The sequence below is a fragment of the Scleropages formosus genome, chromosome 25 (genome assembly GCF_900964775.1).
Source record: "Scleropages formosus chromosome 25, fSclFor1.1, whole genome shotgun sequence".
Lineage (NCBI taxonomy): Eukaryota > Metazoa > Chordata > Actinopteri > Osteoglossiformes > Osteoglossidae > Scleropages > Scleropages formosus.
The window spans coordinates 5,442,703-5,456,861 of record NC_041830.1 but is presented as its reverse complement, the minus strand read 5'-3'; the positions used below and the strand labels follow the sequence as shown (position 1 = coordinate 5,456,861).

Below are 14,159 nucleotides of genomic sequence, written 5' to 3'. Positions count from 1 at the left end.
TTGACTTTCAGCAGCAAAGTTTATAGACTCCACCTGCTGGGTGGTTAAGGAAGTCTGGTTTGTCCCCAGTGAACAGTGATAAGGGGACCCATGTCCACTATCTTCAGGAGAGATTTCAGCAGCTGTACTTGCTAACCTGAAATGCTGCATTTTCACTGAAGTGGGAGATGTCCGATTAACATATTAAGTATGTAAAAATCCTGAAATTACAGACCCTGTGGCACTTTCTGAAACGGAGGCTTTTGTGTTTAAAAGGACTTCGGTATAAGATCACCGTGTGCCTGGTGCACATGAATCCTTAGTGCAATTGACACTGATGGGGTGTACAGTATAAAACAATAAACAGAATTAAAGCTAATATGTAACAAATGGGTTTAAATATGTTTTAGCTTTTAGCTTGCATGAAAAACAATACAGATTGTCCAGAAATAATGTCAGATGAGACTATTACGTTTGCATGAGCATGCTTTCCATGTCGTTTAATTATGGCGAACAAGTATTGTTTGAACTCATGTTTATATTTATTTAAGGGGCAGAATGTAAGGGTCCTAGCCTATGCATTTAAGTGGTTTACTGGGGGCGTGTGTTGGATTGTTTGCATGTAATGTGCAAATCTGATTAGCCATCAAATACCATTGTTACACCTAATTTAAGATTATAATTAATCTTTTTTCCTTTTCATTCACTGTTAAATATGTGAATGTTAGGATGTTCCAACAGCATATTGATATCATTAATGTTCTTTCTAGCTGTTGATGGGATATGTTCCAAATGCTGAAACTTTTTTGCCTCTGCTTCACTTATGTTTGATGCCTGATGTAAATGCTTCAACTGTGATACTTGGTTGCGTGATTGAGTTGCAGGTGTTGTTTCTGTGGCTGAGCACCATTGTTCTGCTGAAATGGTGAAATCTACCCTGACAAAGACTTTGTCAGCATAGGAGTTCTTAACTTATTTATGAATTAGCTTGTTCTCACATACAATCATGTAGCTGGACAAAAGCAGATCTCTCAGTTGGCCAAGCCTAGTGGGTTGCAGAGCGGGTTTTTATGTGTCAGACAGCCTGTCGGCTGCATGCCCACAGGTTGGCACTGTTAGACGGGGGTGCAGGCTGAATAAGAGCTTGGTGGCAGCAGTTACCAGGGGGACAGTCTTGGCAGCAGATGCCAACTCCCAACCTGACCGAGTGGGTGAAACTGATGTCACACTGACGTGGCGCTTAAAAAAAGCACACACACAGACACAATCTGATTTATGTAACACTGGTGTCTGCAGCAGCCATCTGTACCTTCACATGCACAAGAATGGCCCCCCTCCCCAATACTTCATTTTTTCAGAGTACACCCTCTGGACATACCAAGCAGAAGTTTTGAGCTCAAAAAAAATTTTTATTGAAAAGGTTTACATGGTTTACTTAATCTGACTTGTGCTATTATAGTGTATATAAGGAGGTACAAAATCTACAATCTAAGGATTGAATTTTGCTTATGATTTCCTGTATATTTAGAATGCAGAAATGGACATGCTTTGAATATCACTGAATGTTACTAATCACAGTGCGCATATGCTTGAGATCCATTCTGCCCAGTATTTGATGACCTTCCTTAGATGGTCTAATCTGGTATGGGTAAGCGAGGCTTGATACAAAGTACTAGAACAACATTGTTGCTTTTCCTGGATTGTGATAGTCTACTGCGATAAAAGCTGCTCATCCATATGAACAAAGATGAACTGCAGTTATTTTGGTTGCCTTTGCATCCCATGTAACCTTGGATTTGTCTCTCCTGAGCCAGCATCCCAGCCCCAATCTGAGCATGTCAAAGAGCATGTCAAACAGATTGCCTTTCCGCCTGTACTCCTGCACTACTTCCCCAAGTTGTCAGCCCACTCATCAGACCTACTGCATGACTGCTGCTGCTGACATGTTTTGGTGTATATGACACATAAGTGCTTCCTCATCCTTGGCAGACTGGGGCAACATTCTATCTTAAACCATTGGGGTTAAACAGAATAGCACAAGTTGGCGCTTTCAGAGAGAACTGCACATTCTTTTTATTAGTGCTGGCCTGAATTAATTCAGTGTCAAGTAAATTGGTCCCATTGGTTACATCAGTCTGTTTAATTTTATTTCATTAGTAAATTTTTGTTACATATTGACATGGTGTTATAGTGAGATCCTCATCATGGTGACTGTCCCTTTTTGTATCTTCTCAGGTAACATTTTGTGTATTCAGTGACTTCTGAAAAATGCACCTGATGTCACGAGCTGATTAATAGTGTCAAATTCAATTCAGTTTCAAAACTTGTATGTCCTTGAAATTATCATTTTCTTCCAAATGCTTCAGTTGTCTTATTTTTTTTTATCACGTTAAGGTTCAGATTTAAAATGAAAAGGAACTGAAGATAGAGAGAAGATGTAAGAAATGGCTGAAGTTGGGTGGTACCTGGCAGTGCTTCGTGAGCTTCTATGGAACATGCAGGACAGCTCCTCTTTCTTACTGAGCCTGTCCTTTTATCCAAAGCAAAATACAGTTTTACCTATTTGCAGAACGAGATTTTTTAGGTTAAATACCTTGCTCAAAAGTTACCATAGCAAGAGCCCTTTCTGGGAAAATATACCCATGCTCGTAACTGGTGTGCCTACTTTTTCTGTTGGCTACTGCTTTATGATTCGATGGTGAATTTGACCCATCGGAAGCTCAGCCCATGTCTTCTGTCTTTGGGGAAACTCCAGGGCTTTGGTGACATTAAAACCTTCTCTTGGAATTCCTCTTTTGTATTTTACATTATTTATTTAGCAGATGCTTTTCTCCAAAGCAATTTCCAATAAACTGTATGCAGTGTTATCAGCCCACATACCTTATTCACCAGGGTGATTTACACTGCTAGATACACTACTTACAATGGGTCACTCATCCATACATCAGTGGAACACACTCTGTCTGTCACTCACACACTATGGGTGAACCTGAACAGCTTGTCTTTGGAATATGGGAGGAAATCCACACAGACACAGGGAGAACATGCAAACTCCACACATGCTGAGTGGGGATCCAAACCCACATTCTCTCACACCACCAAGGCGCTGTGAGACAACAGCGCTACTCGCTGTGCCATCCAACCACCCATTTTAAATGTACGGTCCTTAATTCCCTGAAGTAGGAGGTGTGGCCAAGCTGTTTCTATGCTTAAATTGTAAATCAAGGATGTAGTGTGGTAAAATCAATTGAGTGTGTGTGATTACTTTTATGCAATTATCAAATATTGCTGATAGAAACATAAGATGTAAGGCATTTGTTAGGAATTACAATGACCCTTCAATTCTTCTGGTTGACTTTACATTTCTTGGCCTGATGGCAAGCCCAGCAACCTAAAGTTTATTGCCAGGGCAGCTCTGACACCTTAATGTGACTTTTAATCTTGTCAGCTGACGTCAAAGGGCTTTGTTAGCAGCCTGCTTCTCAAAACCGTTTTGCTGAGAGTCCCCCTGCCGTCATTTGAGGACGACTTGAGGAGACACCTAGCAAGAGCTACATCTTGCCTTTCTGTGGGTGCATGGCTCGCGGTGGCAGCTTTTTTGGAAAAGGAAGTGACACATTCAGGCTTGCCACTGTTTCGGATCTATGGTCTTCACCATCTTGGCTTACATGGCTTACAGGCAGGTTTTCTGCCTGTCAAAATCCACTGCCATGTTATAAGTTCATGAATAGTGCTTAATTATAGTGCAAGAAAGGCTGTGGTGTTGCCAGTCGCCAATCAATCTGCCTGTGTAATTAAATGGGTGACAAATTGAGTGCATAGTGATAATATCCTGTAGGACTGAAGCCACAAGCAGCCACAGGGATATGCCATCATTAATATCTTAAAATCCTGTTTTTTGTGAACTGTTAAGCTGTGAGCTGTGTAAATTAGACCTAGAAAGTATATTCCTCTCAAGGGGAACCCTGGTTTGATTTTTATTAAACTAAGCTGACATTAAAGGAACACCAGAATTATTCTGACTTAAGGCGGGATTCTGCTGCACTGGCGATAGCAGTGATGCTGTGGTTTGATGTGTATCTCATTGAGCAAGGTGACTGTCCCCACCACACCCTTGACTCTGAGGCATAGGGAGAATGGGACATGACACTATGGAGCAGTAAGACAGAGCCTGTTAAGTGGCTAGAATCGTTTGAGGAAACTTAATTGGAGAAAAGGATCATCTCCTCGATCGACACTGAGATACTCAGCCTGCTGTTTGTCTTGGTTGTCGGCCACCTAGTCACACTTAAGCAGATTATAGGAAAAGGTTGTTCAGTGTACATTATTATACTTGACACTGCTTGCCTTGCTCAATGGGAGGTCTAGCTCTATCTGTCGAGTCCCTTCATACTGATTAGTCACATGGCAAGGGCAGCATTGAGATTTTAGCATGGTGAAGTCTTGCTCTTGTAACTGCTGTGAGCGATAATGCAGAGGTGAAGGAGCAGCCCTTTAAATGTACTTTGAAATGAACAGGTTTTTGATTTAATGGCCCTGCAGAAGGCTTTAAATAAGGGCGTCTGCTGACTGGGTAACTGTAAATGCCAACTTTACAAAAAAGAACAAGTACCTGCTCTTTTTTTCCCCTGAAATATCTGCATTACACTTCAGCTCTGTTCCCCCCAAAATCATTATATTATCAATTAAATCTGTCAAACAAGGTAAACACTTGGAGCCAAAAAATTGATGTGCCAAAAGCATCCTCCCAGCTCTGTTGGGTTCCCCAACTAAATGTGTGCGCATGCATAAATGACTGAAATGTTGCTTTAGGATTTTATTGTCTATATTGTTGTCATATTAAGCAAGTCTTTTTTTGGGGATAGTTCTGTACAAAGTAATAACCTACTTTCTCATACCTTCTGCAGCTACAAAGGTAAACGTTTTGCTTATAAATCTCTCTGGCTATATGACAGTTGTAAAGTTCTGTATTTTAAAATGTTGTTACCTTTTTCTGTATAATGTGGAAGGGATCATCCTGTCATTGCACTAATTTTGAAACTGAGTTATTTCCTGTAATCTTATATATAATTTTTTATGGCACATTTGTTTTCATTTTAATGTCTTTCTTAGGGAAGTTTGTTTTGGGACCCCATCACTAGTTAAAACTACATATTCCCTTGAGGGCTGTTTTTAGCAAGACTTTTGCCAGAAGATTGTGTTTGAGAATGCAGAATCAAAAAAACTTTTTGAGTAAAACACAGTGACATCGTATGGCTCTGTAGTACTCTGGAGAACACAAATAGAATACATGGGAAAAAGACAATTTGACATTTCAGAAGTGTCAGGGAAATGGTTTACATTAAACGTTCAAAGGTTTCAACAATGGCAGTTAAAAAAAAAATTCAGATGGAACGTGAAAGTCTCCTAGCTTATTCTGAAAAGTAGATCAGCTTTAAATAAGGGGATCCATAGCTCATAGTTAATCATGTTGAATTTGATACATGACAGTCTAACTTATTATGGATTGTAAGCTAATATTTTCCATCTGAATCATATGCCATTGATGACAGTAATAAATACCAGTAGCATACAGTAGCATTTATCACCAGTGTTACTTGCATTATGGTAATTCAGGTAAGAAATATCCTTGCATGTGAACATTGTGATGACTGACAAAATGCTGCAAAAAACAAGGCATGAAAAGCCTCACTCTGTGCATTGTGACTTCTGTTTTTAAAATTAATATACTACTTATTTTCATTCAGGTCTAACAAAAAGGCATTTGTTCACAGAGTGGTTGAACAGTTCACAATGGAAGCATTGTGGGAAATGTCATATGGCCCTCGTGGGCTCCCAATTTAGTGGGCTCTTGCTCAAGCACTGGGGCAGTCTCCAGTTCTTTCTCTCCTGTTTGACATGTCCTGAAGCCAGCGGGTGTGGTGGATGACAAGAGTCTGCAGGGCTGGGGATGGATAAAGTCCCCAGATACAGTTCACAAGGGACCAACCTTCTGTCTGACGTTGTGCCTCCTTGACTCCCCCTGGGCATGCGATCTATCACTGGTTCATTGATCTGTGCAGTGGCATCTGTCATGGCAAGGACCACTTCCCCCACCTCTCTCCTTTGGGATAGAATAGGACATTTTAGTGTTGGAACGTTAAATCCAAGGGTCTTCAAAATTAAACTGCTACGGAGAGTTACGGTGCAATAAACGTCAGGTGTTGCCATATTACAGCCCTAGGGAAAAATTAGCAGTTTTTGCCTACAAAGATCTATTTCATACCTTTATTCCCCCATTTGTTTTATAAATGTTTTGAATAGCATGACACCCTGTCTCTGGTATTTTCCGGTTTCGGTTTGGCAGTGTATGGATTTTAATCTTTTAATCTGAAGCTTGTTTTTAGCAAAGGTGTATTTGAGATTGGAACTCCCAGAATGCACAGCACTGTTGATTCCTATCTGAAATCCAATGGGAGTAATCTCTCTGTAAATAATTTCTGGCAAGGAACAAAGGGGGAGACAATCAACACAGCACATCTATTGTGTGGGTGTCTGTGGGGGAGCAATCTGTGAGTGTGGCCATGACAGTTTAGCATCTGTGCACTTGGTTGGGATGAGGTGCACAAGTGGATCTGGATATGCGTCTGTTAGTGTTAACTCCCTCCTCAGCATCTGCTAAAAGCCCCCAGCAGATGAACCCCTAATGCAGTCCTTTTGAGCTGAGAGGTTGAGTCCCTAACTTACTGACAAGTTTGTACTGTGGTCTCAGGGCCAAAACTGAATGTTTCCCTGATGCATTGCAACAAACATGATCAAACTCCTCTACTGTAATATAAGTTGAATGTAGAGACATACTGATGTTTTCCTGCCTCCAGGTACTAACCAGTTGTCCACCACTGTGTTTTAACATCACTTCATTACTTTAGTCCCCGGTGTTGAGCGGCAGTGTTTTTGGTGACCTTCCTAACCTTCCATGCTTCTTTTGACTGATTTTTATTATGGATTAAATGGGGAAATGTGATACAAATTCCAGGATAAACCAATAGATTTATAAAATGTATTCAGAAATATGTGTTTTCATAGGGACACCCATGCTTGCTCTTGAACTTTAGCCATATTCATAAATTGTATGATTTTCATGTCTTAAGTTCATGTTTCTTTCCTCAGCAGATAATGACAGAAACACAATTGACTTACAGTATTTTATATGATTAACATATTGTTGTACTTTTTGTTGAAAAAAATTTACTAGATGTTCATAATTTGCTTTATTTTAAAGTGACATCTAGATGCTCTTACCATACTTATAATTTTTAAGAGGACCCTCTTTGTGAGGGTCCTGTTTTGTCTGCTGCATGAAAATATATTGGGACCAGGGACTGATCTAACAGTTTACATATCAATTTCAGGCATCCTCCTGTGTGACAGGCTTCCATGTGAAGTCTGTGTTTTGAGATCTTCAAATAATGGAAGAAGTTACAAAAACAAGAAAACCGGAAATAGCTGAGGCATATACTGTAGAAGATGCTCTGCTTGCTGACATGTCCACGCGTTACTTGTAAATACTTGTTTATTCATATCATAACATACACAGGAGACGGCAATCTAACTCCTGTCTATGGCTGATGGCATAGTGGTTAGAGCTTCTGCTTTTGCATCCAAAGGTTATAGATTTGAATCCTGTCTATTGCTGCAGTACCTTTAAATTGTTCCAGTAAAACTGACCGTGCTGTATAAATGGGCAAAGTCATTGTAAGTTGCTTTGGAGAAAAGCATCAAGTATGTGAAAGTGCTGTCCTGTATTTCCGTTCTATGTCTTGTACCCTTTATTGTATTGGATTTGTCATTTGTCCACATTGTATATGAAAACCAATACCCATGAAAATCATGAAAACGCCTCTCCATGTCTGCGTTCGTTTAGAAAAGGTTTTCTTAAGTGGTCACAACCCTTAACCCATGCAATCTGTGTGTGTTTCACAGAATGGGTAGTTGTGCCCTGTAGTTCTAGACAAGTGCGTTGCTTGTGCTGTGGGTCAGTGGTGGTGACTGGTTAGAGCAGAGCTGCCCTGTCCTGTGTTTTCAGTGTTGTTCTACTTGAGCTCTTCATTACCAGGCACAATTACACTGTTTTTAGCAGGAACTGTGCCTGATTTGATGTTTCCTTTTTAAGATTCTTTTTAATTGGCAAAATATTTTCTTGTAAGAAGTTAGTCTAAATTTTCTGAAAATTGAGCATTAGTTGTTATTGTGTTAAATTTAATTGTGGACAGTCCGGTATCTAATCCTTTGATTAAAGAAAGACAACATAATCACTTATGTCCCCTAACATTTAAGAAGAAATGGCTGATTTTAATTAGGTGCAATACTAATTTGCACTTTCTTGTGATACAAAGAAATTAAAATAATTTAAAGGAGCATACTTTTAGTATGAATGAAAATGTAAGAGTTTTCTGTAAAAATGATCGTCCTAATTTTACCCTCAGGTGTACGGAATACCTGCATTGGGAGATCACTGGAATTAGGATACATGTTAAAGTCCAGGATATTGAAAAATCCCATGTCCAATGTCCAAATTCATAGATTATTGTTGATGATTACCTTAGTTCAAAGGGACATGATAAGACTTGATTGAATTACATAAACAATTGTACAATGTTTTACCTATTTGTACAGCAGTGTATTCTTACCATATCAAATCAATTCTGTACTTTCATATCCTTGAAGAGCAACAGCCTTAAGCCTTACACTACCTGCAGGGCTAAATATTTGCAACCATATCCAGTTCAAGGTCAGCCTTTCCAGAAGTTTAGGTGTAAGTAATGGCCACGATAGAAAGTTCAATTCCAAGATCCTGTGTTCAGCAGCAGAGTGCAAATGAACTTGTCTCTGGTTCTGCTGTGGCCCTTGAGCACATACTTAGTGGCTGGAGTTGTGTGAAATGTGTGAGAATGAGAGAACTGTATTCCTGAACTCCACTGTCCTTTCTGCACATTACATTTACAGTTATTCTTTTACTTGACACTTTTGTCCAAAGTTACGTACAATGTTGTTACTTACAATTATTTACCCATTTAGACAGTAGGGTAAATTTCACTGGAGCAATTTACACTAAGTACCTTGCTCAAGGGTACTACAGCTGGAAGTGGGATTTGAACCTGCAACCTTTGGGTCCAAAGACAACAGCCACTATACTATCATCTGTTCGAACACATCTCCAGTGCCTCATAAAAGAGACTGTTACAGCTTTTTAGACTTTTTTTAAGCTTTGTTCTAGGATAGAATGTTTGTGCTGTGGACTATTATGAGCTCTCTTAAACAATTTTTATCCCCAGCCTGCTTAAGTCAGGGTATGACAGAAGAAATGCAGCCAAGGTTAAAATGAGGCATTTTTTGCACACCAAACCTGAAATCCATGACTTTATTGAATTAAAATGAATAAAAAAATTAAATGGAGATGACTAAGTAGACAACCATTGAAATGTGCTCATATCCATTCTGCTGAATCCAGGTCTCTTTGAATCACAGCATCTGTCAACTAACTACAAACAACAGTACTGGAGTGGTGAACAACGAATGGTCTTTCACATGGACTGGCTCTAAAAATGTTGAAGTATCTTGGTGTTGAGCCATAAGGACTTTCAGTATCATTCATGTGCTGTTTGTGAATGTTGAGGAGGAAGTTGTCTCTTATGTTCTTGCCGTTTATTCACAACTTTTGTTTTTTGGCCTTATTTCAGTCATATTAAACCTTTGCTTGACACAGTCTGTTTGTCTGCTCCAGTTGTGCTACAATTAGTTGTTAAACAGGTGTTTGTAATGCTGTATTACCATACTGGATGTTGTGGGCTTGAAACTGCTAAGTCCTCACGTTCTTGTATTTCATGTTGTGTGCTTTGTTGTGAAACTTTCCATGAAGGAAGCTATCATACCCTCTTCCTGTGAAGGCTGCACATGGTAGTCACACTGGGCATGCAAAACTAAGCCGGGTCAGATTGTCCCTAAGAATTGCGTTCATTTTTTTCCAGTTTCACAACGCGATTACAGTTTTGCCCCCAGCCAAAGAATATTTTAATTGTGTGCATTTGACCCTGAGAAATTATTGGTCATCAGCAAGGAATGCCACTCGGGCTGTTTTATTTCAATAGCATTTTGGTCTTTGTGTGGTTATGTTGTTGGGCATGTTGGGAGAGACAAGGATAAGGGTAGGAAATGAAGAGGGTCTTTCAGATGACTGCCAAAGCTTTTTTCTGTTATGTTTCAACACTTTAACTTCCATGAGCGTGCTGCTCTTGCGCCTAGCACGCTCTTTCGGATGGGAGAGAAATCTGACATCTATCCTCACTATCCTGAACACAGGGTTTGTTGTGGAAGAGGCCAGTGAGTGTGTCCGTGAGTCGTTCTGGCATCGCAATATCTTCTCTAGTGCGGGGCTCAAGGCCACACAAGCAGGGCTGTTTCATCGGGCTGGTCCTCACACAGCCTGCTTTGTTTGCCCGTGCTCCTTGGTTCTCTCCCTCCTTGTCACTGTGCTTCTGCAGTTTTTTTTTTTTTTAAAACTCAGCCACTTTTTTAAAAATAGAAGCATTGTAATTGTTCTACACATTGGCTACGCCTTTGGGCTTTCCACTGTTAAGTACAGGAAGGTGTCTTTTTTTCCTCTTTTTATTTATAATTTTTTTGTTTTCCACAATTTTTATGGGACCTGAATCTTTTTTTTTTGTTTATACTGAATAATGTATAGCATATTTAGCATGTGAAACACACAAGGGAAATAAGATTTAAAAATACGTTTTCCTTTTATAGTAATATGCTTTATGAGAAACTGGAAGTCAGAAATTTGGAAATTCAAAGGATAAAATAGTAATTAGCAAAATTTTAACCTTTATCCTTTCATCTCTGCCAGTGGTTTAATTGTCAGATATTTTGGTCTTGCTTGAATCCTTCACTTACATACAACTTTGTCCATAATCAAAGGAAAGATCAAATAAAGGATTTAAAGGCTTCCTTCTGTTTGGGGTTCTAGGGTGTTGGGTGATGTGTTAATGTTTATACCCCCGTCCCGTTGATGCCTTGTGATGTGGAATCATGCAGGTTTATCGTTGTTGCAGTTGGGATTGGTCTTTGTGCTGCCCGATTCTTATCTGCGACTACACGCGGGCTATTCATGTCTAATGAAACACTTGGGCACATTGTGCAACGGCTAAGATAAAGTGCCTTGAACTACTGTACCACAGTACTACCAAAGAAAGCATTTTCTTCCTGATGTTTCTTCAACATTGTGAGAAGCAGGATTTTAACATGTGAAAGGTGAAGTCACAGAAAACTGAACTGACATGAAATGTCTGCAAACAGATCAAAATCCAAACTAGAAGTGTAGCTAAACTTTAAAATGCTACATACAACATGCAACATTTCCACAGTAAACAAATGTGTTATTAAAAATTGAAGTTGAATGTAGTCTTTGAGAAGTAGTGAATTATATCTGAGTCTTGTATTTTTTTTGCTTTTAATTTTCAGTTGCCTTGCTTTCACATTTGAATAGGCAGTACTCAGCTTTGAAATGACATGTTGTCATTTGAGGAACAGTGACTAGTTTATGACAGTGGTGGTCTCTTAACAGTCACTTTCCAGTTCAGACTATCAGTACTCCCTTGCACTCTTCACAGTAGTAATTTTGTGGTTGCAGTAACGTTTATTGTGCTAAGTAGATTGATCTGATAATACAGGCAGCAAAAAATGCCATCATGATATTGATGTATAGCAAGTTTTATGCTTTGTTCCCCATTTACTGTAAGTATAAAATTATATATCTGTAACTCACATCTATAACTTTGTATGTTGTGAAATTCATTTTCGGTTTTTCTGAGTTGTATGTGGATTTGAGAAAAACATATAGTAAATGAATAAATGCAAATTGATATCTTTTGGTTTTTTTCTTCAACTGTAGCAATGCAATGTGAACATACTTAATCCAGACATTTTCTCACTTCTCCAGTGTTTGCTAGTTTCTAGAGCATCAGGAGCATTTTTTCAACCTACAGTACATAACCTTTCTCTAAGTACCACGGGTTACACTCTTTTTTTGAGGGGTTTAAACTCAGTTTTGGTGTGTATTGTTTCAGAAGTGAATCAGTGTCTGATCTGTCAGAAGAACTGGATGGGAAGGTTTGGTTTCGCACAGTTTAAAGAAGGTAGCACTAAGGTTAAGTAGAATACCCTTAGAAAAGAACAGTGTGAGCTGGTGACTAAATTTCCCATGGTGTGAGACTGTGTGAGTGGCTTCGCTTCAATGGGCTGCTATAGTGTTCTTAGGACGCTGTGCGTCTGGGATAGACTCCGGACTTCTGCGAACCTGACTTGGACAAGCAGTTAGTGGTAGTGAGTGGGTGTGAGGTGAGTAGAAATTGTTCCTGTTATGGAGAAAAAATGCAAAATTTTCTTGTGTGACTTCGACTTTATAATAATTCTTCTTAATGAGAAGAATGTAATACTGTTTATTTATATTTGTTAAACAAAAAGTTTTTGTGTGACTTACCAACAGTTCTTTGTCTGTGTCACTACAAATGAAAAATGAAATTCCAGAGGGGTAATAGCTACTGTGCTCTTTGTGATAAATGTTGTTGAGTATTGAGTATCTCTTAGCTAGCTTGTCTAAGCCACATTTTCGTCAACTGAAAACCAGAAGAACTCCAACAAATTTTATTTCTGAAATCTAAGATATAGGCTATTTATGCCATAGGCCACGGTCTGGGAAGACAAATGTTTAGTGAATGTGGAAAACAGTAGTGCTGTTGGAGAGCTCTGCCCTACAGGCTTGGTTCATGTGTTCTTATTAGGGCTGTGATCAGTCATGAAAGTAATGTGGCTGCATGGATCTCTTTCCACATGCATACACTATGTTCCTTCTGTGGTGCTGGAGGGTTCTGTGGCTAGTGACCACCAAAGAGACACAACCAAACGGTTTTAAGAACAATAACATGTTTTGGATTTTCACTACTGCTAGTCATGAAGTCTGTAAAGGACATTTATTCGTTTAGCAGACACTTTTCTTCAAAGCAATGTATTTTGCAGTATTTAGTTGACACCTGTATTCAGGGTGACTAACAGTGCTAGATACACTGTGCTAAACTCTCAGCATTCATTCACCCATCACCCATATATGCCAGGGCCATGGGACACATACATACACACTTACATACTCACAGTCACTTAAGTACCATCAGTCCTTTAAACTGCTGGAGGAGAGTGGAGCACCTGAAAGAAATCCCACACAAAAATGCAAATCCCACACAGACTGTGTGGGGGACTGAGAAAATATCCAGTCACACAGCTCAGGTGCTGTGAGGCACCAGAGCTATCTGCTGCACCACTGTGGAGCCACCCTACCTTGTTAAGCTGATAAACCTCTGAAGCTGGATACTAAAAGGAATATTTTTGCATTAAAGAACTTACTATATGGGCAGCATGATGGCACAGCAAGTAGCACTGCTGTTTGAGCACTGTCAGGTGCTGATCACTGCAGTCTCACAGCACCTGAGTGGTGTGAGAGGATGTGGGTTTGACCCTGACTTGGTCTGTGTGAAGTTTGCATGTTTTCCTTGTGTCTGCGAGGGTTTCCAAAGACATGCTGTTCAGGTAAATTGGTGACTAAGTCATCCATGGTATGTGAGTGACAGAGAGAGTGTGTTTCACTGATGTATGCATCACTGACCCATTGTAATAGTGTATTTAGCTGTAAAGTCACTGTGGGTGAATAACGTGTGGGCTGATAACACTACATAGTCTTCAGTGGAAGTCACTTTGGAGAAAAGTGTCTGCTAAATGAAGTAATGTAATGCAACTTATCACAGCTCACATAGCTTTCTCACATTGTCTCTGTCATATTGCAAGAAGGTTAATTTATGAAAACATATCCACCCAGTCAAAGTCTATCCTTCCACTTGCATTGTTCATTCCTGCTGAGACTGTGAAATTTTGTTGGCGTGTTAAGACCCAGGGTAATAATCGTAGGCGTCATTAGCAACGACTATTCGATCAGTGATTCACAATGTATTTTGCCCGCATTGCTGTCCTCGGGCTGGTCTGACAGCCTGTCAGCAGCTCAGGGTGTGTAGTTTCGGCCGTGTGCCCAGCTGCAGCAGGGAATCATGGGAAAGATACCACAGAGCCCATTGGGAGCTCCGTAGTGGCTCCCATCA

At 39.7% G+C, this 14,159-nt stretch overlaps 1 protein-coding gene across 5 annotated transcripts in view; it reads left to right on the top strand.

The window, feature by feature from the left end:
• Window positions 1-14,159, top strand: part of LOC108928185 (neurabin-2-like) — a 59,081-nt gene that overhangs the window by 3,998 nt on the left and 40,924 nt on the right. The window lies entirely within an intron of this gene.